Genomic DNA, 27,066 nt, shown 5'->3' with positions numbered 1-27,066 from the left:
TATTTAGAATTAGTGCAACAGGGAGGCACTTCAAGCTCTGAGCTCCAAAAAGAGATAATGAAATCAAGACTTTGAGAAGACTGACGAGGTATATGAAGTGGGAGGAAAGGAAGAGAGATGTGAAAGAGATAAAAAGAGAGAAAGGAGAGAGCGAGAGCGAGAGAGAGAAATCTGTTGCACAAATGAGCTGAACTAAAACTGAGGCAGCAGGAGTGGAAATTTCAAAAGTATATCTCCAAAAGACATTTTTGCTTTTGTTTTTGGTAGTTTTCTGTTTTTCAAAATAGATTTCTAGTTTAGTACTATGTGGTTACTGAAAAAGTCATACCAAAGAGAGAAATTTAAAGTCCACTAGTTGGCCCCCTCCCATTATTCTGTTCCGTGTATAATATGCTCCCAGATAGATATATCAGAGATGTTGAAAATACATGTATTTGTATTTAGAGGAAAATAGCGCAAATTATACATATTGTTCTGGAATCTTTTTTCACTTTAAATATTGTGGCCATCTTTCCAGGTCAATAGACCAGATGCACCTTCCAAGGAATTGGCTCAAAGAGAAAAGATAGCAAGGAGTCAGGAATGGTGCCTAACTTTCTTGACTAATTAGGAGCCTGGAGTGCACTAAGAAATGAGCAATTTCAAAATGGAGAAAAAGAGAAGTTCATTTTTTGCAAAGAGGATGCACATTTGTGATTTACAAGCATAAAGCTAAGAGTGAATGAGCTAAGTACAAAAAGAAAGATTTTTCTTTTATTGAACACAAATAGTTATTGGACACATACCATGTACCTAGACTGCAACAGAAGCCAGGAGATGTGGAGGTAACCAAGTACATAGTGCAAACAGCAGACCTAATTCTAATGATCAAATAATTTCAAGAGTGAAAAGGTCTACAAAAGGAAAATCAAGGTACTATGGGAGCAAATAATAGAAGGGACCAATCCAGTCTTGAGTGTGAGAAAGGCCTGGGAAGTGACCTCAAGAAAATGACGTTTAAGTGAAGACTTGAAGGATAAATGTAATAACCTGGGTGAGAGAGGTGGGGTGAGTATTCTGGGCAAAGGGACAGAATGGCATGCCTACAGGCCCAAGGCTCATAGTGCTTGCACAAAACTGAAAATGCAGCTGAAACACACAAAAGATGGAGAAGAGGTCTGGTGATAGGCCTGGAGAAAGTAGGAATTTAAAAAGTTACTGACAGTCTTGCAGAGAACAATTTTGGAGTGATAGTCACAGAAGAAAATAGATTTCTGGAAAGGTAGTAGTGAAGAGCTTGAGCTAAATAAGGGTAAAAATTTCAGCTACATGACTTATCAACTATGTAAATCTGTAAAAGTTACTTACTCTTTAAATCTGTTTCATCTGTAAATGAGATATGATTATAGTATTTGCTTCACAAGGCTACTTGTGAAGAATACATGTAAATTATTTCACACAGAGCTTGACACAACAAAATATTAAAATGTGCATACACACCTATGCACAAGCAGACACTGATAGGAAGTAAAAAGCAGACTGGAAGTTCAAACAGACCAGAACCAAAAATGATAACCACTGAAATCTTTAAGTTGTAGAATTAAAGGTGATTTTTATGTTTATTATTTATAACTCATCTATGCCTTCCAAGTGTTTAGAAATAAGCATAAACTATTTCAACAATTAACAAAAATCATTTTTAAGTGTCTTTTTTTTTTTAAAGCAAAGATTTCTTTTAGATGCAAGATCTACCTATGTTTGGCTGAAAAGCAAATGGAAGAATCCACAGTGGAAAAGAAAAGATGGACTATTTTTATCAAGAAAGGGAACATGTAGAGAGCACAGCTACAAGGATAGTAGAAAGTGACAGGCTCCAGGTCCATGTGGATGTGGTCACTTTGGAGGGCAGACAACATCAGCCTCAGAGAATGAAAATGATGAAGGAAATTCCAGCCTACTTCTGTTCTCTCAGGCTGTATCTCAATAAGATCCAACCGGACCTTGTAATCCTGTATCTTGGCAAGGAGCCTGGCAGGGAGTAGACACTCAGTAAATGTTGGTCAAATGAATTTCCTTATGATTTCTGGCACAGTTATATTTATAACTCAGGAAGTGGTCTGCTCCTTGAACCAAGCATTGGATACCTTCAAACCATCTGTGCCACGAATTATAGTTCCAACCCAGGTATACTTTTAATAACTACCAGATATCAGGTTTGTCCTTGATTTACCACACTTGCTATAGAACTCCTCAACTTCCACTTTAGTCTAACTTCCCCTCCTTTTCTTCAGACTAAATCTACTGAAAACATGCACAATCAGTCAAAATTACACGCCCCTTCTGCTTCTCTTCCCAGTAAACAGTTGAGGCAAAACAAAGAGTATAAAAGAAATGGTTTAGGATATGGAGTCAGAAAACTTGAGTTTAAGTCCAACTCTGCCATAGTTGTGTGCTCTTGCACAAGTGAGTCACCCTGTAAACTTTCCTTCCCTGTAAAATGGGAACTAAGGATAACTCTCCTATCTCACAGGATTATTGTGAGGCCTCAGCAAAAAAAAACAGTGAAAAGTACAGGACATAGCAATACAGCCCAAAGCATCCCAGTATGTGATGGTACCACTCCATGGGCTCTGTTTCAGTAGACAAGATACCCTCATTCCTCAACCTCTCACCTACTCGTCAGTCTGCAGCACATATTTGCAAGATGTCTGGCTGGGATTGATCTATAACCTGGGGCTGAAAATAAGCATATTTCTCTATGTAAGTATCATCTGCCTAGACAGTCCATCAGAGCTACACTCCCAACAGTTGAGTCAGTTCTCCCAAACAAGGAGAAAGTTTTTTCCAATGGACTTTAGTGAGGCAGGGCATAGGGTAAGGCTTTGGGAGCAGGGAGGGTCTAGGCCTCCAAGTGAAAAACTAATATGAAACATCACAAATCAACAGGACATCACCTGACAAACTCAAAACCATTTTATCAAAAAAAACAAAAAAACAAAAACAAAAAAACCATAAAACACTGTTTTATCCAAAAGTCTCCAACCAAGCTTAGGTACTTTTTAGTTTTACAGCTTTATTTAGGTTTAATTTATATACCATACAATGAATCCATTGTAAATGTACAATTCAGTGACTTTTACTCACTCATTTATAGAGTTGGGCAACCATCACTGCAATCCAATTTTTGAACATTCTCATCACTCCAAAACTCCCCTTGTGCCTGTTTCCAATCAATCTCCACTCCCACCTTCAGACCCAACCACTGATCTATATTCTGTCTCTATAAATTTGCCTTTTCTAGGTATTTCATATAAATGGAATCATATAATATGTAGTCTTTTGAGTTTGACTTCTTTCACTTAGCATAATGTTTTTGAAGTTTATTCATGTTGTAGCATGTGTTAGTAGTTCATTCTTTGTTACTGTTGAATAGCATTCCATTATATGGATTATCCACATTTTGTTTATTCCTTTAGCATCCAATGGACATTTGGATTGTTTCCAGATTTTGGCTATTATAAACAATGCTGCTATAAACATTCAAATACAAGTCTTTATGTAGACATACATTTATGTTTCTCCTGGGTAGATACCCAGGAGTGAAACTGCTATATCATATGGTAAGTTTCTATTTAACTTTTTTTTTTTTTTAGAAACGTATTGGGGGAGGGGCAAAGGGAGAGGAAGAGAGAAACTTAAGCAGGCTCCACACCCAGTGTGGAGCACAATGCAGGGCTCAATCTCACAGCCCTGAGATCATGACCTGAGCCAAAATCAAGAGTCAGATGCTTAACCGACCGAGCCAACCAGGTGCCCCTATGTGCAACTTTTTATTAAATTTTCAAACTGACTTCTAAAGTCACTGTACCATTTCATAGTCTCATGGCAATGCACAAAGTTTCCAGTTCCTATACATCCTCACCAACACATTTTTCGGTCTTTTTGACTACAGCCACTCCAGAGGGTGTACAGTAGAAATTCACTGTGATTTTAATTTGCATTTCCCTAATAACTAACGACGTTGAACACCTTTTTATGTGATAAAATATCTGTGCAAGTCTTTTGTCTCATGTTTTTCATTCTTTCATTTTTATTGTGATGAAATATACATAACACAAAGCCTACCATTTTAAACATTTTTGAGTGTACAATTCAGTGGCATTAAATTCAAAAGGCTGTACGACCACCACCACTATCCATTTCCAGAATATTTTCAGAATTAAAAAAAACCTCTCTACCCATTAAACAGTAATTATCCATTCCACACTTCCCCTAAGCAACCTATTCTTCAACCACTTCCTCTATTTTACTTTCTGTCTCTATGAATTTGCCTATTCTAGTTATCACATGTAAGTAGAATCATAAAATACAATTTTTATTTATTTTAAAAAATAATTTTTTAAAAGATTTTATTTATTTATTTGACAGAGAGAGACAGTGAGAGAGGGAACACAAGCAAGGGGAGTGTGAGAGGGAGCCCAATGCGGGGCTCGATCCCAGGACCCTGGGATCATGACCTGAGCCAAAGGTGGACGCTTAACAGCTGAGCCACCCAGGCGCCCCTAAAAAATAATTTTAAAAACTAGCTTGTTTGTCTTCTGAGTTGTAAGAGTTCTTTATATATTTTGGATACTCTTATTAGATAAGCAAATCTTTCTATAGCTTATCTTTTCATTTTTTCAATAATGTCTTTTGAAATGCAGAAGTTTTACATTTTAATGAAGCCATTAACTTTTTCTTTTATAGCTTGTGCCACTTGTGTCATGTCTAGGAAGTTATTGCCTAACCCAAGGTCACAAAGATATTCTTCAAGACATTTGTGGTTTCACATTCAGGTGTATGATCCACTTTGAGTTAATTTTTGCGTCTAGTATTAATTAAGGGACTGAGTTTTGGGGTGGGTTTTTGTTTTATTTTTGCATGCAGATACCCAATTTGCCACTGTTATTTGTTGAAAAAAACTACCCTTTCCCCCCAATGACACTGACCACATATGTAAGGATATATTTCTGAACTCTCAGTTCAGTTCTAGTACCTATCCTTATACCAATAGATCACTCTGTCTTGATTATTATTATAGTAATTTTTGAAACCATGTAATGAAACTCCTTCCAATGCTGTGCTTTCTCAAAATTGTATTGTCTATTTGCAATTTTAGGTCCTTTGCATTTCCACATAAATTATAGGATTAAATTTCTTCAAAGAAGTCAACTGGGATTTTTTTTTTTAGAGAGATTACATTGAATCCATACATAAAATTGGGGATAATTTTCATTTTAAAAACATTTAAACTTGTAATCCCCAAAGAGAGAATATCTCTCCATTTACTTAGGTCTTTTTAAAATTCTCTCAACAATATTTTATAGTTTTTAGTGTACAAATCTTGTTAATTCTTTTGTTAAATTTATTCCTAAGTATGTTATTCTTTTGATGCCAATCATGAATGGAATTCTTTTCTTACTTTCACTTCTGGATTGTTGCTAGTATACGAAAATTTTTTTATTTTTTGTGTATCTGGTATCCCGTGACCTTGCTTAAACTCAGATCTGTTTTTGTTTTTTGTGAATTACTTAGGTAATTTAGATGCCTCTCCATCCCCACCCCATTGCACCAGGTAGCACACTCCAGTGAAGAAGTGGTAGGAGTAGACTTAAAAGTGGACATTCTTACCTACTTTGTTCCCAGTCTTAGGGGAAGAGAGCTCATATTTCACCATTAAATATGATGTTAGCTTTAGGATTTTCATAGACGCCCTTTATCAAGGTGCAGAAGTTGCCTACTCTTCCTGGTTTGTTGCAACATTTTATCATGAATGAGTGTTGGATTACATCAAATGCTTCTTCTGTGTCTACTGAGATGATCATGTGGGTTTTTTTAAACCTTTTATTAATATGGTTTATTACAGGACAGCACACTATGGCCTGTGAGCTACCTATTTTTGTAAAGTTTTACTGAAACACAGGCACATCCACTTATTTACATATTGTCTATGGCTGTTTTTGCAGTACAACAGCAGAGCTGAGTAGTTTCAACAGAAACTGTAATAGTCCAAAAGCCTAAAATATTTACCAACTAGCCTTTTAAGAGAACATCTGCTGACCCCTGGTATGTTACATTGGTTTATATATATTAATCCAACCTTGCATGCCCAGGATAACACCCAATTGATCATGATATATAATCCATTTTTCTATGTTGTTAAATTCAGTTTGCTAATATTCTACTAAAGGTTATCATGTCAGTGTTCATAAGGGATATTGGTCTGCAGTTTTCTTATGGTATCTTTGTCTGGCTTTGTTATCAGGGTAATAGCATCCTCATAGAATGAGTTGGGAAGCATTTCTTCCTCCTCTACTTTCTAAAAGAGTTTGTGAAGGATTAGTTTTAGTGCTTTTTTAAATGTGATAGAATTCACCAATGAAGCCACTTGGCCTGGGCTTTTCTTTGCAGTAAAATTTTTAATTACTGATTCGTTTTCTTTAATTGTTATAGACACAGAAAACATTTAACTATTAATTCACCAATGAAGCCACTGGGCCTGGGCTTTTCTTTGCGGTAAGGTTTTTAATTACCAATTCAATTCTTTGTTATAGATTTATTCATATATTCTATTTCCTCTTGAGCTGGTTTTAATAATTTGTGCCTTAGGCATTTGTGTCTAGGAATCTGTCCACTCCATTTAAGTTGTCTAATTTGTTGAGAGAAAGTTGTTCATGATTTTCCCTTACAATCCTCTTAATTTCTCTAGAGTGACCTCCTTGCTAAATTCAATTAGTTCTATTTGTTTCTGGTTTGTTGTAAATACGGAATTATATCATTTATGTAAAAAGACAGTTTTAATTCTTTAAATTTACAAAAATAGCTGTCCCATATGTCATAGTTTGCTGACCTCTGTACCATGCCATGTTAATATATTTTTAATTCCAAATGATCATCTTGCTTTGGGTTTGGTTTCTTATCTAGTTTCTTTCTCTTTCATTCATTCATTCATTCATTCATTTTTAAAGACTTATTTATTTGAAGGGGGGGAGAGGCAGAGGGAGATGGAGAAACTTAAGCAGACTCCACAGATCCCACCACCCCAAGATCACAAACATCTTTTATCTAGTTTCTTAAGGTGGAAGTCTAGATTAATGCTTGAGACCTTTCTTCTTTCCTAATACAGTTATAAACTTAAAACCTATAAATTTTCCTCTAAGCACTGTTTTAGCTGCATTCTGTGAAGTATCATATGTTTTCATTTTCATTTAGTCCAAAATATATTTAAATTTGCCTTAGGATTTCTTCTTTGGGTTATTTATAAGTATGTTAATTTAATTTCAAATATTTAGAGATATCCTAGATTTCTTTCTGTCATGGATCTCTAATTCTGTTGTGGTCATAAACCGTATCTTATAAGATTTCAATCTTTAAAAATAACTGAGACTTATTTTATGACCCAGAATATTCTTAGAGACTGTTCCATGTGCCCTTGAAAAAAACGTATATTCCTCACAGGGTATTCAATAAATATGAGTTGGTTGCCACTAATAAGTCTTCTATACCCTTGCTAATTTTCTAGTTCTTCTATCAATTACTGAGAGTGGGGTATTAAAATCTGTAACTATTGGGGCGCCTGGGTGGCACAGCAGTTAAGCGTCTGCCTTCGGCTCAGGGCGTGGTCCCGGCGTTCTGGGATCAAGCCCCACATCAGGCTCCTCCGCTACGAGCCTGCTTCTTCCTTTCCCACTCCCCCTGCTTGTGTTCCCTCTCTCGCTGGCTGTCTCTGTCAAATAAATAAATAAAATCTTTAAAAAAAAAAAATCTGTAACTATTATTGTTGAGTTTTTTATTTCTCTTAATTCCTGTCAGTTTTTGTTTCATATATTCTGGTGCTGTTGTTAGGTATATTTTCATAATTGTTATATTTTCCTCATCTTGATCCTTTTGTCCTTAGGAAATGTCCCTGTCTCTAGTAATATTTCTTAAAGTATATTTTATCTGTTATTAATATAGTCACTCCAGCTCTCTTATGGTTACTGATCTATTTTTTAGCATCTTTTTACTTTCAACCTATTTGTGTCTTTAAATCTAAAGTATGTCTCTTATTGACAGCTTAGAGTGGCATCTTACCTTTTTATCCAAGTTGACAATCCCTACACCTTTTGAATAGGCAGTAGTCCACTTACCGTTGATATAATTACTGACATGGTTGGATTTATGTATGCCATTTTGCTGTTTTTGTTTCATGTCTTTGTCTTTAACCTCTATTTCTCTATTATTATCTTTTTGTCTGTGAAATATTTCTAGTATATATACCATTTTAATTCCTCTTTACTTTTTTCACATTTTTTGTTATATTTTTTGTGGTTGTTCTAGGCATCACAACATACATCTTTTACTTAATCACAATCTAACTTAATTCCAGGAAATACAGAAACTTGCTCCAATATATCTCCTATTCCATCTTCTTTTAAGATTTTATTTATTTATTTAACAGAGAGAGAGCACAAGCAGAGGGAACTCAACAGGGAGACAGAGAAGTAGGCTCCCCACTGAGCAGGGAGCCAGATGTGGGGCTTGATCCCAGAACCCTGGGATCATGACCTGAGCGAAAGGCAGCTGCTTTACTGACTGAGCCAACCAGGCATTCCTCCTATTCCATCTCTTTTCTGTTTTTATTACCATATATGTGTTTAAACTCAATAATATGGTATTATAATTATTGCTTTAGATAATCTTGTCATTTTAAAAATTAAAAGAATAAGATAAAAATATAGTTGTATTTACCTATATACTTACCATTTCCAATGTTCTTCATTTCTTCTTACGGATTTGAATGACCATCTGCTGTCACTTCCTTTCAGCCTTAAAGACTTCCTTTAGTATTTTAAGGCAGGTCTGCTATCAACAAATCCTTCGCTTTTTTTATGTGTCTTTATTTTTTCCTTCATTTTTAAAGAAGAGTTTTGCTAAAGAAATCTTGGTTAATGTTTTTTTTTTCTTCCCACATGTTAACTATGTCAACCCACTGCCTTCAGACCACCTTGCTTCTGATGAGAAGTCAGCCGTAAATCCTATCGTTATTCCCTTGTACATACATGACAAATCATTTTGTTCTTGCTGTTTTCAAGATTTTTTCTGTCTTCATCTTACAACAGTTTGACTCTGATATGTGTTTATCATCTTGGGTTCATCAAGCTTCTTGGATCTGTAGATGAATGCTTCTCCTCAAGTTTGGGAAGCTTTTGGTCACTATTTTTTCTAATATTTTCTGCTCCTCTCTCACTCCTTCCCTTTTATATTCTTAGATATACATTTGATGTTGTCCCACAGATCTCGGAGGTTCTATTCATTGTTCAAGCTTTTTTCTGTTCTTTATAATAATTTTTATTGACCTACCTACAAGTTCACCAATTCTTTCTTCTGCCATCCTAAATCTGCTGTTGAGCCCAGCATAGATAATTTTTCATTTCAGTTATTGTAATTTTCAAATCAAGCACTTTCATTTTGTTTTCTCTTAAAAATTCTCTTTGAGATTCTTTATTGAGTCATTGTCATCATAGTTTCCTTTAATCTTTAAACATGATTCCCTTTATTTCACTGCAATATCTCTAACAGGGGCTTTGAAGTCTTTGTGTGCCAGATCCAACATTTGGAATAATTAGAGACAATTTCTACCGATGGATATTTTTTCCTGAGTATGGATTATACTTCAGTTTTTTGCATGTCTTTCAACTTTTTTGTTGAATACTGAACATATAAAGTAAGGTACTACTCGCGACCCTAGATTCTGAGTTATTCTCAGCTAAGGTTTTATGATGGTGGTGGGTTTTTGTTTTTACTAACTTTCCAGGAGTAAATGTGAAATCTGTCTCTCCTACAATGTGTGGTGCCTCAGGACTTTTTCCCTTGTTTTTATTCTGAAGCCTGGCTTCTAAGGGTTGCCCCTATATCTGCATAACTTAGTGACCAGTCAGCAGTGGTGCTCACCTTGAGCCCTTTCATTCCCTGCTGATCGATCTGTGGCTGGGATGGGGAGCATACTCACTTTAGGCCTTCAAGTCTACTATAATTTTTACCTTCTGCTGGGCTTGCTCACACATCGTTTGCACTGGCCAAAAATGTGTGGATGGCTTGGGCTTGTGTTGGTTTCTACTGTGCATGAAGCCCCAGGCAACCCAGGATATATGGAGAGCTTACCAACTCCCTGTAGTTGCCTCACCTCCCAGAGCTCTCTGCTAAAGCCGTCTAGTCTGCTGCTCCACTGTTTGCCCCAAACAGGACTGTAACCTCAGGCTAGTAGAGATGCTTGGCTCTTCTTATTTCACTTGCCACCAAGATCATTACTTTTAATTGATAATATTCCAAATCAAGTGAGCCCGCTCCCACAGGAGTAGTAAAGCTGCTGGTTTTCATAGCCTACCCCACCGTAGTTGAACTAATACACTATCAGGGCTGAAAAAAATGGCAGCAATCCTGGGCAAGATCACAAACTTGTGTTTTATGCAAAATTCAGTGGTTTTCATGAATAAACACTTCTCAACTTGTTATAAGCCTATAATTGTTTCTGACAGTTTTTTCCAGCCTTATAGTTGCTTTTTGGGGGCAGGATTTGTTGACCTACTCACTCACTCATGCCAGAAACGAATCTCCTCCTCAGACATGTTTTTATAAATCTCTTAATAAAATCCTAAGCTTGGTAAAGCCAAACAGTCTGAAATCAAATCTATTTTCCTGGAATTAGACCCAAGTGCCATAATACCTAAACTGCTCAAATACAACTCAATTCCAAAATATACGTAAGAGAAAAAACTTCCCTGGGGAAGGCAGAAGAATAAAGTTACTCTAGAATACTGAAATTATTTTCAATTCCAGAAGACAATAATACAAAAATTTGAGCATCAGTTATTTTCAGTTCCCACCTCCCCAAAGCCCTAACTATTAGAGTCACTAGTACTCTGTACATGTATATACAATCTGAACAGCCCTAATGCCAATCATGGCTTGGATAAGAGTACATAGACAAGTCTCAGATCTTGTCACCAGGTAGGTACTCAAACAGGTCCTACACAAAGAAGGACACTGAGTGCTACAGGTGGCCCTGGTCTCTGCAATTAAGCCCATCAACATGCCTCGGTTTGTCTACCTCATGGGTCCCTTGCTCACTAGCCTGGGCTCAACTCTTGGCCCCGCTGGTCATTACCATTCCAAGACCCAAAAGTCCTGAGTCTTAATACTTGTACTCTCAGCCAATAACTGGTTAGTTTGAAATTATTCTACTTGCCAAACTTCAGACATCACCTAATGCCTGGAATCTCACTTAATTTGCCAGCTCCCCATGCCCTCCCACCCCAGGGCCGACAAGTAATTCCTAATCAGCCATGCCCCTGAATTTGCCCTACATGTACACTGTCCCTCAATGCCAGACTTAATGGTGAATTTCCACAACCTCCATCCTGCCCCTTACCTGACTGAAGTTATGTCAGACAATCTGTCTACTCTATTTATAGTCTCCTTAAAATGTATTTGTACCTTCTACTAAATAGTCAATGGGCTACAGCCCCTGACAAAACAAATGGACACCTAACCCAAGCTGGGCTTATCCTCTTTCCTGACCATTTAAAATTTGAACACAAATGCTTCAGTTAGCCTGTGTTAAGCATGGGTGCTGGAAAGACATGACAAGGCAGAGCACAGGCAGCTATTTTCTATCACAAGCAAAGAATATCGGTTTGAAGGAGAAAAGAAATAGGAAGCAGAGGCACCAGAAAAGCAGAAATAAGATTCCATATGACCAGAGAGAGATGGGAAAGAAATTCTGGTCTTAACACTTCTTTGTGAAATTCAAAAGAGTGCTCCATCCTTTGGGCCTCAAGAGAAACCCTGTACTTTCCACCAATGTCCCCATTTTAAACTAGCTTAAGAGGGAGGGGAGGGGTGGGTATTCTGTTCCTTGCAACTGAACTACTCCAATTAACACCTCTGGTTTCTCCCCTGCTACCGGTTTGTATTTCTCAGAAACCCACATCACTCACACTCTAGGTTAGACCAGTTATTTCTCCACCATACAGCTCCTTGTGTTCAACCCATGTTGTTTTGGCTATACCAAGATTGTTTACAAATCCCTGAGACTAGATCCTACTCTCTAAGCTCTGGAGTTTTCTTTGGCTGTGACGAACAATGAGAGGTAGTGTGATCTTCACCTTTTAGCCTCAGCTTCTCACCTGGGAACCACCATCTACTTTGTAAGTTTGTGACAGGAATTACATAAGGTGAGAATGAAGTCCTTGCCACATCATCTGACACACAGCAAGCCCCACTAAAGGTGGTTTCTCTCAGTTTTACATGGATTAAACATGTACATTCTAAACATTAGGTAAAAATTACTTCACTAACATTTAAGATCTGAAGGGCACCAAGTACACAAAGAAGACTAATCAGCAGTAATTCCTGCTCGATAGTATTCTTTTCACATGACAGCACTTTAATACTAACTTGTGAGTAGCCATACCAACTCCCCAGTCAACATCTATTTCTCCCAAACTTGTTTCTAGTCCCATTTTATTTCTGAACTTTTGAAAATGACCCTATGATCTTTCACCTGCACTTGTAGGATCATTTCTGATAATTTACCAATGTTGCTTATGAGATTTGTTTACTTACTGATATTTTTACCAGTTCGTTTGAAACAAACAAACAAACAAAGGTCAGAGGTTGAAACTAACTGGTCAAAAATCACATTTATTAAACTTATGTGAAGAGACTGTAATATATTTTTAGTGAATTATAGTCAAGGGCCAAAATCATCATTACTACTAGGAAAAGACATAAGGCATTTTAATTTGAAGTTTCTGTCTAACAAAACCTCTAACAGAGAAAGAAAAAGGGACAGCGACAGAGACTAAATATCACAATTAACGTTATTTTGATAAAAATTACATTTAGGGCTTGGCTTTTATTGCATCTTATAGTTATGATGACAGATTCCTGGACAACTGAGGTGCTAAATAATCCAGACGCCAAACAAATCAACAAAAGTCCCAGCACAAAAATCATTACATAAAGGATTTTATTTCCTTCTCAATTACACAGATCTACTCCATTCAACACAAGAAAAGACAATTCCTAGAAGAATCATTTGGTTTTAGACTCACATAACAAATAATAATTGTCAACAGGACTGATCACATAATGAGTAATTCTATCAACAGTATTAGAGCTATTATTATAAACATCTGTGCATACACAATGACCACACACATACATATACACAATGGTCAGATTTTGCTTTAAGTCTCAGAAGAACACTCTTATTCTATTTCACACCTAAATCCAAAGGCCCATTGCACTGAGCCTCCTTCTAGCTAGCCTGTGGCTATTTTTCTACCTGCCCCTCTTTCTTCCCAATCTTTTAGCCCCAGGATTCTCAAGATTGGACCTTAAAGACCCTCTTGGTGAATTAATCCAACATTTATTCATCATATGAGTGGCTGATGACTGTTAATAAAATTCTGTGTTTACAAACTAAAATTAAGAAAAGATTCTTTAGTATTCCACTAAGAAGCCTGGCTGCTACAAAATGGGTGACAATGTTGCAAAAATCTTACTGCTAATAAACATATAACATCAGTTGGAAATCTTGGGAGTTCTCAGAAGAACTCCATTATCACTGTTGAAAGAATTAGTGGTAGTTCTCAATTGCTGCTATTCTTGCTCTTTAATCTTCAGTTATGGCTCATTCACCAATGTCATTTTCAAAGATTTATTTATTTGAAAGAGAGAGAGAGCACACATGTGCATGCACAGGAAGGGCAGAGGGAGAGAATCTCAAGCAGACTCCCCCAAGCGTGGAGCCTGACTCACAACCCATGACACCACGACCTGAGCCAAAACCAAGAATCTGGCGCTCAACCAACTGAGCCACCAGGAGCCCCTAGCAACCTCATTTTCAAATCAGTTTGAACATATAGTTGTGTATGATGATGGTACTGCATCAACAATAACCTCATTTTAAATTTTCCAGTGATTAGAATTTGATATGTACATGTCATATTTCAAACAGGAGTCGCTAAAGCATATTTATCATCCTCACCCTAAATTTATTTGTACATAATAGTCCATTTCCAATAGAAAACAGGAACACTCAGGTTAAGTAGGTAATGGGGTTCTGCAAAAATTGGCTGAGGTCCAAAAAAGCTGGCATCACTGCTATAAGCAAGCTGCTCTAGGATGCCAGGTAACATTACTTCCAGCCTAGTAGTCCTCCCAAACTTTTTCTCTAAACTACCTCGAGGAGCATTAGAAATTAGAAACTCACCCCATATAGTCTGAGCCCCATATATTCTGCCCATGATTTCTTGGAATCTCATATCCCCTTAATGGACTTTCTTCCTTCATCATGTCTTAATTCCTGTCCAGAAAAATCTCTGTCCTCCCAATTTCCATTTTTATAAGAAAAACCCACACCTTAGACTATAACATTCATAAAAAGTCCTTTTTTTTTTTTTTTAATGCCCAAGGAAAGGAGTCTCAGACTCAAAGGAGAGCATGGAGCCATTAATGCCTCTTCCTGCATTTTCCTGGAAGTAGATTTTCAACTCTCAGATATAAGTGCACATCCTTCTTGTCCCCACTCCCCAAAATCAGATCCCTTTGCATTAATGGTGTGCTCTATCACCTTACTCTTCCGTCCCCCCAATATTCAACTGGACAGCCACTGAATAAGCCAAGATTTTCAGGTCTGAGAGGAAAGGAAGGGAGGCAGCAAAATGGATTCCGACATATTTAGAGTTTTCATGCATGCTTTCACAATAAGCTAAAGGCTCATTCCCTCTCTCAGATTCTGAGGTTTAGCAGTATTATTTTTCACAAAATCTTGGTTTTCTGTTCCATTTAATTAAGAATTTTACAAGCATTTTCTTCTACTTTTCAGTCTGATTCCTTGTTCTTGGCTCTTCAGTTAGGGCCTGTTGCCACCTTGTGGACTAAGTGGGAATAAATGCCAATGTACTGCCACAGGTTCTCATCTCTGTGCTTCCAGAAGAAGACCACTAGATGGCGACTTCAAGTTTGAAGTAAGAGACTTCCCAAACCAATCTAGAAAATCAGTTAGTTGGTTTATGACTACACAAAAAATAGATTCACACAAATAAAAAGGAATATGTCCAAAATAATGAGCTAAATAAATAAATAAATATATTTTGGAGGTAGTATGGCCTGAGGTTAAGAACCTCTTAACCCAGGCTTTGACTCTTAGCAAACTAGGAATACAAGGGAACTTCCTCACACTGATAAAAGCCATCAACAAAAAACGCATAGCTTCCTGATTTCAAAACTTACTACAAAACTACTGTAACTAAAACAGTGTGGTACTGGCATAAAAACAGACATACAGACAAATGGAATAGGATACAGAGTCCTGAAATAAACTCTCACATATATGGTCAATAATTTTCAACAAGGTTTTCAAAACCATTCAAAGGGGAAGGGATAATCTTTTCAAAAAATAGTGATGGCAAAATTGAATAACCACATGCAAAAGAATGAATGTGGACCTTACACCATATACTCAAAAATTACCTCAAAACAGATCAAAGAACTAAATGTAAGACCTAAAAGTATAACACTTTTAGAGGAAAACAAAGGGAAAAGCTTAATGATATTGGATTTGGGAATGACACCAAGGGCACAGGAAACAAAAGAAAAAAAATTAAACTGTGGTACATCAAAATTAAAACTTCTGTATATAAAAGGACACAGTCAACAAAGTAAAAAGGCAATCCATGGAATGGAAGAAAATATTTGCAAATCATATATGTGATGAAGGATTAATATCCAGAACAGATAAAGAACCCTTACAACTTATAAGGGGTGCCTGGGTGGCTCAGTCGGTCAAGCCTCTTGATTTTGGCTCGGTCATGATCTCAGGGTTGTGAGATCAAGCCCCGATTTGGGCTCCACACTGGGCATGGAGCCTGTTTAAGATTCTCTCTCCTGGGGCGCCTGGGTGGCACAGCGGTTAAGCGTCTGCCTTCGGCTCAGGGTGTGATCCCGGCGTTATGGGATCGAGCCCCACATCAGGCTCCTCCGCTATGAGCCTGCTTCTTCCTCTCCCACTCCCCCTGCTTGTGTTCCCTCTCTCACTGGCTGTCTCTATCTCTGTCAAATAAATAAATAAAATCTTTAAAAAAAAAAAAAAAGATTCTCTCTCCTTCTCCCTCTGCTCCATCCCCCAAAAACAAAACAAAACGCAACACTCTTACAACTCAAAAGAACAACAAAACTTGTTTAAAAATGAACAAAAGACTTAAATAGGCTTTTCTCCAAAGAAGTTATGCAAATGGCCAATAAGCACATAAAAGACGTTCAACATCATTACTCATTAGGGAAATGCAAATTAAAACCACAATGAGAGGAGCACCTGGGTGGCTCAGCCATTAAGTGTCTGCCTTCGGCTCAGGTCACGATCCCAGGGTCCTGGGATCAAGCCCCATATTGGGCCCCCTGCTCAGCGGGAAGCCTGCTTCTCCCTCTCACAGTCCCCTTGCTTGTGTTCCCTCTCTCGCTGTCTCTGTCAAATAAGTAAATAAAATCTTTAAAACACACACGTGCGCACACACACACACACGCGAAGTATCACCTCACACCCATATGGACGGCTACTATCAAAAACACAGAAAGTGAGGATGTAGAAAAATTAGAACTGTTGTGCACTGCTAGTGGGAACGTAAAATGATAAAGCCACTGTAAAAAACAGTATGGTGGCTCTTCAGAAAATTGAAAATAGAATTACCAGTGTTGGGTATATACCCCCAAAAATTGAAAATAAGGACCTGAAGAGATATCTGCACATTCACATTTGCAGCAGCTTTAGTCACAATAGCCAAAAGGTGTAAGTGACCCAAGTGTCCATCAACAGAGAACGCATAGACAAAATGTAATGTGTACACACACACACACACACACACACACACACACACACACAGTGGACTATTATTCAGCCTTAAAAAAAAAAAAAAGGAAATTCTGACACATGTTATAACATGGATGAACCTCAAAAACATTATGCTAAGTAAAAGAAGCCACACATGGAGCACTTGGGTGGCTCAGTCGGTTAAGTGTCTGCCTTCAGCTCAGGTCATGATCTCAGGGTTCTGGGATCGAGTCCCAAGTTGGGCTCCCTGCTCATCAGAGAGTCTGCTTCTCCCTCTCCCTCTGCCCCTTCCCCCTGCTAGTGTTCCCTCTCTCTCACTGTCTCAAATGTAAATAAAATCTTAAAAAAAAAAAAAAAAAAGCAGCAGCAGCAGCCGCCACACACAACAGGGCAAATACTATGATTCCACTTATATAAGATACTTAGAATAGTCAAATTCACAAGAGACAGAAAGTAGAATGGTGGTTGCCAAAGGCTAGGGGAATGGGCTCCTATTATTAATGGGTACAGAGTTTCAGTGTTACAAGATCAAAGAGTTCTGGTGATGGCTACACAACAATATGGATATACTTAATGTCACTAAACTGTACATTTAAAAAATGGTAAATGTTATGTGTATTTTATCACAACTTTTAAATATAAGAGAAAAAGAATAAAAGAATCTATGGCTAACAACATACTTGATAGTGAAATACTGAACTCTTTCCCCCTAACATCAAAAACAAAACAAGAATGTCATTCTCACCACTTTTATCTACTATTAGACTGGAAATCTTAGCCAATGCAATAAGGTAATAAAAATAAACAAAACTCATAAACATCAAAAAGGAAGAAGTAGAATTGTCTTTATTCACAGATATACACATAAAAAGTCCCAAGGAATTTATTTTTTAAAGTTACTAGAACTAGGAAACAAACTTAACAATGTTATATGATACAAATTCGATATACAAAAATCAATTGCTTTTCTATACTAGCAACAAACAATGGGAAAACAACATTTTAAAATAATACCATTTACTATAGCATTAAAAAAAAAGTAGGATAAGTTTAAAGAAACATATACTAGATCTCAACACTAATCTTTCAAAAACTTCATGAGAAAAAACAAATAAGTTCTAAACATGTGAAAAGATACACTAAATTCATAGAAGACTCAGTTCTAAAACAGCAACTCTTCCCAAATTGATAGGATCAATACAATCCATTCAAAATCTCAAGAGGCTTCTTTGTTTAAAAAAGAAAAAATTGATGAACTGATTCTAAAATATATAGGGAAATGAAAAACAAAACACACTAGAAGAGCCAAAATAACCTTAACAACTTTAAAGGGAAAATGGAGTTGGAACACTACCACTGCCTGATTTAGAGAATGTTATAAAGCTACGGTATTCAAGACATTGCAGTACTGGTAAAAAGATAAATAGATTCATGGAAGAGAATACAATCTATAAAAAGACTCATACATAAAATACCGAATTATTTTTCAGCAAATGCATCAAAAAATTCAATGAGGAAAGTCTTTTCAACAAATGGTGCTAAAACAAATGAATATTCATTATAGAAAGACCTGGACTTCTATCTCATACCATACAAAAATTCTGAGATGGGTTATAGACATAAATGTAAAAACTAAAAAAAGTTTCTAGTAGAAAACACAGAACACCAACTTCGCAACCTCAGGTTATGCCAAGATTTCTTAGAACACAAACAGCATTAACCATAAAAGAAAAAATTAATAAATTAGACTTCCTAGAAATGTAAAACTTCTGCTAATAAAAAAAACATAAAGTAGAACGGAAAGCCACAGATTGGGAGAAAATATTCATACCACATATTTGATGAAGGACTTGTATCCTAATTTAAAAAAACACACAACTCAATAGGACAGAGAACATGATTTTAATAGTCAAAAGACTTTGAATAGACACTTTTTTTTTTTTTTAAGATTTTACTTATTTGAGAGAGGGAGAGAGAGCATATAAGCGGGAGGAGGGACAGAGGGAAAAGCAGACTCCCTGCTGAGCAGGGACCTGGAGACCATGACCTGAGTCAAAGGCAGATGCTTAACCAACTGAGCCACCCAGGCACCCCTGAATGGACACTTCTAAAAGGTGAGCTATGAATGGCCAATAAGAGCATGAAAAGGTGATCTACATAATTAGTCATTAAGGAAATGCAAATTAATGGAGCACCTGGGTGACTCAGTCAGTTAAGCGTCTGTTGGTTTTGGCTCAGGTCATGATCTCATGGATCACGGGATCAAGCCCACATAGGGCTCCACACTCAGCAAGGAGTTGACCTGGAAGATTCTCTCCCTCTGTCCCTCCCCCAACTCGTGCTTACTCTCTCAAATAAATCTTAAAAAAAATAAATCCATTACATGCCCACTAGAATGACTAAAATTTAAAAGTTAACAACACAAAATGCTTGCAAAGATGTGGAACAACTACAACTCCTACACTACTGGAACTATAAAATACATTAACAATTTGGGAAACTGGCAATTCATAAAGCTTAACATACATCTACCATATGACCCAACAATTCCTAGATATATGTCTAATAGAAATAAAAACATATAGCCACAAAAAACCTTATACAAGAGTTTTCACAGCTGCTTTATTCATATTGGCCAAAAACTAGAAACGGCCCAGGTTATCAACAGGTGTTATAGATAAACTGTGATAGAGTCAATGGAATACTACTTAGCGATAATAAGAAACTACTAAAACCTGGAACGACATGGGAAGTCTCAAACATTATGCTGTAAAACACTAGAGACAAAAGAGCACCTGTTGTATGATTCCATTTATATGACATTTTAGAACAGGCAAAACCAATCTACCATGACAGAGATCAGAAGTTAATGCTTCTTGGGGTAGAACAGTACAATCGACTGAGAAAAAAGCATAAGGCAATTTTCTGAAGGGATGACAACGTTCTGTATCTTGACTGAACATGGATTACAAGGGCACATGCATTTGTAAAAAGTGCTTGAACCTTATACTTAATATCTGTGCATTTCACTGTATGTAAATCATACCACTACTTTAAAAAGATAAAAAGTACATTGTTTCTGTAATCACACAAGCTCCAGCTCTGCCAGTTACCAGCTGTGTGGCCTTGGCCAAGTGTTAAACTGTCAGTTTCTTCATCTGTAAAATGGAGGGAACAAGAGTTGAAAACATCGTAAGAATTGCAACAATGAGATAATGTTTTAAAACCATTAGCATACAGTAAATGCTCACTGAATATTAACCAAAAAAGTTAGAAACCCTTCGTCACATATTTCAGCAGAGAAGAAACATAGACGATTGGCTAAAGCAGCTAGATGCTGGAGAACTCACATACATATTACCTCACTTATTTTTTTAAACAACCCCTAACAGGGATTATTACTGTTGTATGGATGAAAAAACTTTGGTAGAACAACCAAAGAAGTGGCAAAAGCCAAGATGCAAACTCTCACTCATGTTTTTTTTCCACTGCATCATGCTATCTTCCATTAAGGTCATTTCCAGCAGTGTACTCCCGCAACTGCCAGGACAACACAATCAAATGAGAAGCTGTTAAGGATCCCTTTATTCTTGATAGTATGGTATGCCAAGCCTGATTCTGAAAAGCAGGCCAATTTTGATAGCTTGACTGTGAGAGAGCTGCAAGTAGAAGCCTGCAAATACTACTCTAGGCTTTTACCCTGTTCTCAGGCTTCGAGATGGTTCCTGCTACTTGAGGATACTGATTTCCTTTCCTTAGAGCAACCTCAAGATAAGAGAATTCTGAATGTATAAATCTGTGATCTAAGGTGGGAAGAGAATGTGAGTAGCTCAATTTGGTATAGCAGCCTTAGAAATATGGCAACTGAAATGAGAGCTAGAGGTTTTTGTTTTTTTTTTTTAATATCTCTCTTTTGGGGCGCCTGGGTGGCGCAGTTGGTTAAGCATTCAACTCTTTGTTTCCACTCTGGTCATGATCTCAGGGTCATCAGATCCTGACCTGCATTGGGCTCCATGCTCAGCTCGGAATCTGCCTGACTTTCTCCCTCTCCCTCTGCTCCTCCCCCACATGCTCACTTGCTCTCAATATAAAATAAATAAATCTTTAAGAACATAAAATAATATAGGGGTGCCCGGGTGGCTCAGTCGAGTCGGTTAAGCGATTGCCTTCAGCTCGGGTCATGATCCCAGGGTCCTGGGATAGAGCCTCATGTGGGGGGCTCCCTGCTCAGCAAGGAGCCTGCTTCTCCCTCTCCCTCTGCCTGCTGCTCCCCCTGCTTGTGCTCTCTCTGTCAAATAAATAAATAAATAAAATCTTTAAAAGAAAAGAATAAAAAGTAAAATAAAATAAAATACAAATCTTTTGGGGTGCGTGGGTGGGTCAGTGCATTAAGCATCCAACTCTTGATTTCGGCTCAGGTTATGATCTCGGGGTCTCATATGAGATCGAGCCACATGTCAGGCTCCACACTGGGTTGTGGAACCTGCTTAACATCCTCCTTCTCCCTCTGCCCCACCTCTTCCCATGCACACACTCTCTCAAAAAATAAAATATGTATTTTTTTCTTAATACAAGAGCTTTGTTAAAAATTAAAATAATGAAAGTTGCCCTGTGATCCCATTTGGCCAAAAATTCTATACTGTTAACAAACAGTTCAGTGTGTCCTTCTTCCAGACTAAAATCTGCCTTCTCCTTCGCAATTCTACAGTAGTCCTCCATTGCACGGATAAGCATAATTGAGTCTCTATTAAACTTAGAGCTGTTTCCAATTTTTTGCTATTATAATTGCTGAAAGGAATATATTTTGACTATACATTCTGCATATCTGTCATTTCTTAAAGGGTAAAGACTGAGACATGAATTGCTACATCTGTAATTTTTAATTTTTAAATTTTAAACACTAATCGCAGAAGTAAACCTACACATTTTTAGCTTTGACAGGTATTATTAGATTATACTCACAATAGTTCCCACTTTCCCACACCTTCATCTGCACTGACAACTACCATTCTTTAGTATAGGAGCTACAAACTGAAATGCCTACAGAAGACGCAGGAGACATAACTGGATGAAGGAGGCCATCTGGGTCTGTGACAAACCTGAGAGTACATGCTCACATCAAGAGGGCAGCCACTATTCTGTTCCAATCAACAGACGTCATGGGGAAATCTAGTCCCAATTTATCAAGAAAGCCAAAACTTCAAATTTTTTTGCAAATCTTGCAGGTTTCAAATGTTGACAACTAAAATGTTTTATTTAAACATCTGGAAGTCAAACAAAATACATCCATAGGCCAGACTACATTTAGCACATGGAATTTTGCATTGAGATGAAAAAGATATAACATTGTATTTTCACTTTTTAAAAATATTATATTTATTTATTTAACAGAGAGAGAGAGCAGCAGGCAGAAGGAGAGGGAGACGCAGGGAGCCTGACTTGGGGCTGGATCCCAGGACCCTGGGATCATGACTTGAGCCAAAGGCAGACACTTAACCAACTGAGCCACCCAGGCACCCCATGTATTTTCATTTTCAATCTTATTCATGCAGTTTGTTTTCCCATGCTTACCAACAGAGAATGTATTTAATTTCGGTTCATAGTGACTGTCAGCACCCTTCAAAGGAAGATGCTTTTTTTTCCCCCCCAGATTCACATCTACAACTAATATTAGACAAAAAAAAAAAAAAAAAAAGATATGCACCATCAGGTATTGAGACTAAAAAGTGGTCTTAGTTGATCAAATGCGACCTGAAAAGGTATATGAAGACTCTTGGGACTAACGTGCTATACTCTCCCCAGCATACATAGAGCACCACAAGATTTTTTGAGAAAATACTAATTTATAAAACTACGTATAACTCTTAAAGAAGATGGCTTCAATAATCTAGTGTGTTTCCCTCTACCACCTGATACATTTGCTTAACAGCAAATTTTCTGATGAGACATCAAAAAAGGAAGAGAAGAATTCCCACACATCTCCCTTATCATCATACTTGGAATTTAAACCACTTTCAGCTTTTTTTTAATGAAATAAAGCACAGGTTTACACAAATCTTTCCCTGTTCTCAAAATGTTACTGCAAATACCGCTTCTATAGAAAGAACAACTGCAGCAACCTATCTAGCTTTGGTTTACGCTCATTCCTTCTTAGTCATCCATTACAAATCTCCAGACCCAGATGTCCCAGCATTCCCTGCACACACCAGAGATAATGGCAGAGAACCATGACTATCCAAGGACCCAACAACAGCCTTTGAATGCAACTATCTTTTCATCAATTGTAAACAAGTCCTAAACTCTTGGCTCCATAGGGAGTCCCTACCAAGTCAGTATAAACTCTGTAATAGGGGCAGAGGTCAAGGGGATGAGAGCTCAGCCTAAGCTCTGAAACTCATCCCACCCCTACCCTGTTCAAAAGAATCCTTATCAGAAGAGAACTCCCCAGCAAAGGGCCACATTTGGGAGACCTGATCTAGCAGTGATCTAGCAGATTCAGCTGAAGTTTTGGAAGGAGGCTCTTGGAACAGTTATGAATGCGAAATACCTAAATCACTAACAGGGTGTTGTGAAGGAAAGGGGGCATAAAGGGATAAACAAGGGAGATTTGTGAATTTATCTTCATTTGTTTCAGGAAAGAACCTGTCTGAAAAATAGTGGAATAACCCTGAACCTGAGGCACAGAAGAAATCTCTTTGGGAACCTATTCAACAGTGAATTATTCTACTTTGTGTCCAAAATCATTCTAATATATGCAAAAGAGCCCAAATGACACTTAGAAAATAGTATATTCTTCTGTATTTAAAAAAAACCCATTATGTATGTTATAAATCCTTATACTGCTTTAAGCTCTTCCATTAGCATTTGAGACTTGTCACAGTCAAGAGAACTAGAGACAGGATAGAAGAGGAGTTAAACAAAATAAGTCAATCAGAGAAAGACAATTATATGATTTCACTCATGTAGAATTTAAGAAACAAAACAGGAGCATAGGGGAAGGGAGGGAAAAATAAAACAAGATAAAATCAGAGAGGGAGACAAACCATAAAAGACTCTTAACCATAAGAAACAAACTGAGGGTTACTGGAGGAGAGAGGGTGGGAGGTTGTGGTAACTGGGTGATGGGCATTAAGGAGGGCATTTGATGTAATGACCACTGGGTGTTATCTGCAACTGATGAATCACTAAACTCTACCTCTGAAGCTAATAATACACTGTTAATTAATTGAATTTTAATAAAATAAATTTTTTAAAAACAGCTCTCAAATCTCAGATACTTCTCCATTATATACTTCAGAGTGAGTCTTTTAACCTCTCCAGGCCTCAACATTCTCATCTTAAGATGAGGACAGTATCTTTTTAAACAAGTTTTATGAGTGCTTGCATGTGAAGCATTTAGTGTATAATAAATACTTGCTATTATGATGATGATAATGCAGCAATAGCAGTAGTAGAAGGCTTTGTGTCTGTTTTCGTGACTAAACCAGAGTCCCTCGGGGCATGAACTGTGTCATAGCTTGTCATAGTTTGGCACACACATCAAAGAGAAAAAGAGAGTGGGGAGGGAGGAAAAGAACAATGGATTAAGTATTACAAAGTCAAACTTAAAATTAGATAATTTTATAGGATATAATCCTCATTCTTACTGAATATATGCAAAATGCCTGGAACATAAGGAATACCCAGTAAAGGTTAATTTTCTTTCCTTCCTTGATCTCTAACACCCAGCCTTAAAATCACTCTCTGCAGACCATACTTAAGCTTACATGAAGAGTCTTCTGAGATCAAAAATGGTGACATGCAGTTTGACAACTAGGAATGAACCCATTAAGACATAGTACAGAATATTAGAATTTGGGACAGAACCTAGAGGACTCTAAGCTGAAAAGTACATTCTTCTCTTGTAGTCTGAAGGATCCACAAAAAGTCTCCTTGAGGGGCATCTGGGTGGCTCAGTCAGTTAAGCAGCTGCCTTTGGCTCAGGTCATGATCCCAGGGTCCTGGGATCGAGACCCACATTGGTCTCCCTGCTGAGCGAGGAGCCTGCTTCTCCCTCTGCCTGCCGCTCCCCCTGCTTGTGTGTGCATGCCCTCTCTCTCTGTCAAATAAATAAAATCTTAAAAACACACAAATCTTAAAAAATCTTAAAAACACACAAACACACAATAAAGATTTTATATATATACATATTTTAGTCTGAGTCACCAAGAATCCCAAGTATGCAGTGTTTTTAAAACAGTAACGGTCAGGTCTTTAACTGTATGAATTTCTTCCCCAACATACGCATGGTACTGACCAAAGAGTACATAATCTGAGTATGTGTTTTAAATAAGCAGAGGGTTAACTTCTTTAGTTTCCTAAGAGGTTAAATAAATGGGACGGCAGATGGTCACTTGGGAGGTCATCTGCTGCTGGCTGGGGGAAGCAGACCAAAACACCCTAACAGTCAACCAGATGGTAAAGAACAGTCTTGGCCAAAGTAGTCAGCAATATATATATGAGCTCTGCTCCTCTGAGGGAACTATTTACTTGAAGCAGTAACTTACACCTGCTAACATCTGGAATGATTTATCTTTGTGTCATTAAGAAACACAGGCTAGTTTAATTGAATAAAGTGCAGTTACAACAGCCCATTAATACAGAAAGACCGAGAATTTCAACATCATGTTACATAGCCTAGAATAGCATATGCTTAACAGTTTATCGTTTGCCAAGCATGGTTTTAAATGTAAATATAAATATGTGTGTGTGTGTGTGTGTATATTATTTCATTTAATCCTCACAAGAGCCCTATAAAGCAGAAAATAAATTTTTATTGTCCCCATTTTACAGATGAAAACACTGAGGCCCAGAGAGGTTAAAGAACTTAGCCAAGATTACAGAGCTAGTAAATATTGAAGCCAAACAGAACCCAAACAATCCTGAGCCAAAGGCCATGCTCTTAGTTCAGAAGAGTTTTGGTTTATATGCTAAAGGGATCATTTGAAATACAGACAAAAAATTTATACAAAAACATGGTACCATGGCATTACGGAATGTAGAAAAACGTGGAAACCTAAATGCCCAACAGAAGAATGGTTAAATAAGTCATGGTGAAGTTATCCCTTACAATGAATTATCCTGCCATTAAAAATATTTATAAAAAATGTTTCATGACTTGGGACCAATGCTCACAATGTAATGATGAGGGGAGGGGAGAGACAAGATACACAGTCGTACATATATTATGATTCCAAATTATGTAAAAAACAAACTCAGACACAAACTGGAAGGACATAATCTCAAATAAGAAACAATGGTCATTTCCAGGTGGTGGGATCAGGGGTCTTTATATTTTTCTTTTAGTTTTCTCCCCCACAATGAACATGCATTATCCTACTACTATCGGTTTAAACAAAGGCAACTTTTTTTCTTTTAATCAAGCTACACCAAGATCTGCAAGCAGTTGGTAAAAATAGCTAAAAAGCTTCTAATCTAACTTCAAGTAGTTACTTTCGTTGGGCTAATACCCTTTAACATCAAACAACACAGCACATTCCAAAAAGAATGCTCATTTTCAACTTTGGAAACTGATTTAAAATATGAGCATTTTCAATTTTGATCAATAATTATTTATAAGAAAAGAAATGGATTTAACTATTTAGAGGCCAAACACTAAGGAACGACTTTGATGAAATAGATAATAAGGAACAAAAGTTTGAGGAGGAAGAACAGCTGTTGCTAATCCAACTATTTACCCTTTGACCCTCTATCTGGCCAATAACTGAACAGTATCAATTGTTTTCCTGTATTATGTGCTGTTTACAATCCCTGAGAGGCATGAAAGGAATTAATAATTTAGCTTAAAAAGCTGACAGCCTTTATTGGGGAGCCCCTTGTCTGTGGGACAGAAATCAGAGCAAGTAGCTGTCCTAAAGTCATAGGTCCCTTTACTGTTCCTGTTTTATAGCCTAATTGGCCCCCAAACATAAATCAATTATTTCTCCTGTTTTAAGCAACAATGACTTCTATTCTCTAACTTCCCTTGTATCAAGTCAGTCCTTGTTCTCTTGAGTTTTACAACTACACGGTAAACACGATGGTTGAGGAAAAAACTCGGGGAGCAGGGCAGACTGGGGTTATTTGGAAACAGAAGCACAGAAAGGTTATGCTGTTTTGAACTTTTCTTGACC

At 37.3% G+C, this 27,066-nt stretch overlaps 1 protein-coding gene and 1 long non-coding RNA gene across 5 annotated transcripts in view; one reads left to right on the top strand and one right to left on the bottom strand.

Annotated features, from left to right (window-relative positions):
- LOC148108554 (uncharacterized) overlaps window positions 1–24,557 on the top strand; it is a 63,452-nt gene extending 38,895 nt beyond the window's left edge. Inside the window, exon 3 of the long non-coding RNA XR_015727309.1 lies at window positions 23,529–24,557. This is a non-coding gene — a long non-coding RNA (uncharacterized LOC148108554). The remainder of the gene's footprint in view (window positions 1–23,528) is intronic.
- NR6A1 (nuclear receptor subfamily 6 group A member 1) overlaps window positions 1–27,066 on the bottom strand; it is a 219,634-nt gene that overhangs the window by 156,829 nt on the left and 35,739 nt on the right. The gene's annotated exons all lie outside the window — the stretch shown is intronic.

Source organism: Ursus americanus, chromosome 18 (assembly GCF_024610735.1).
Source record: "Ursus americanus isolate L20-20 chromosome 18, mUrsAme1.1.p, whole genome shotgun sequence".
NCBI lineage: Eukaryota > Metazoa > Chordata > Mammalia > Carnivora > Ursidae > Ursus > Ursus americanus.
This window is presented reverse-complemented; position numbering and strand designations above follow the sequence as displayed.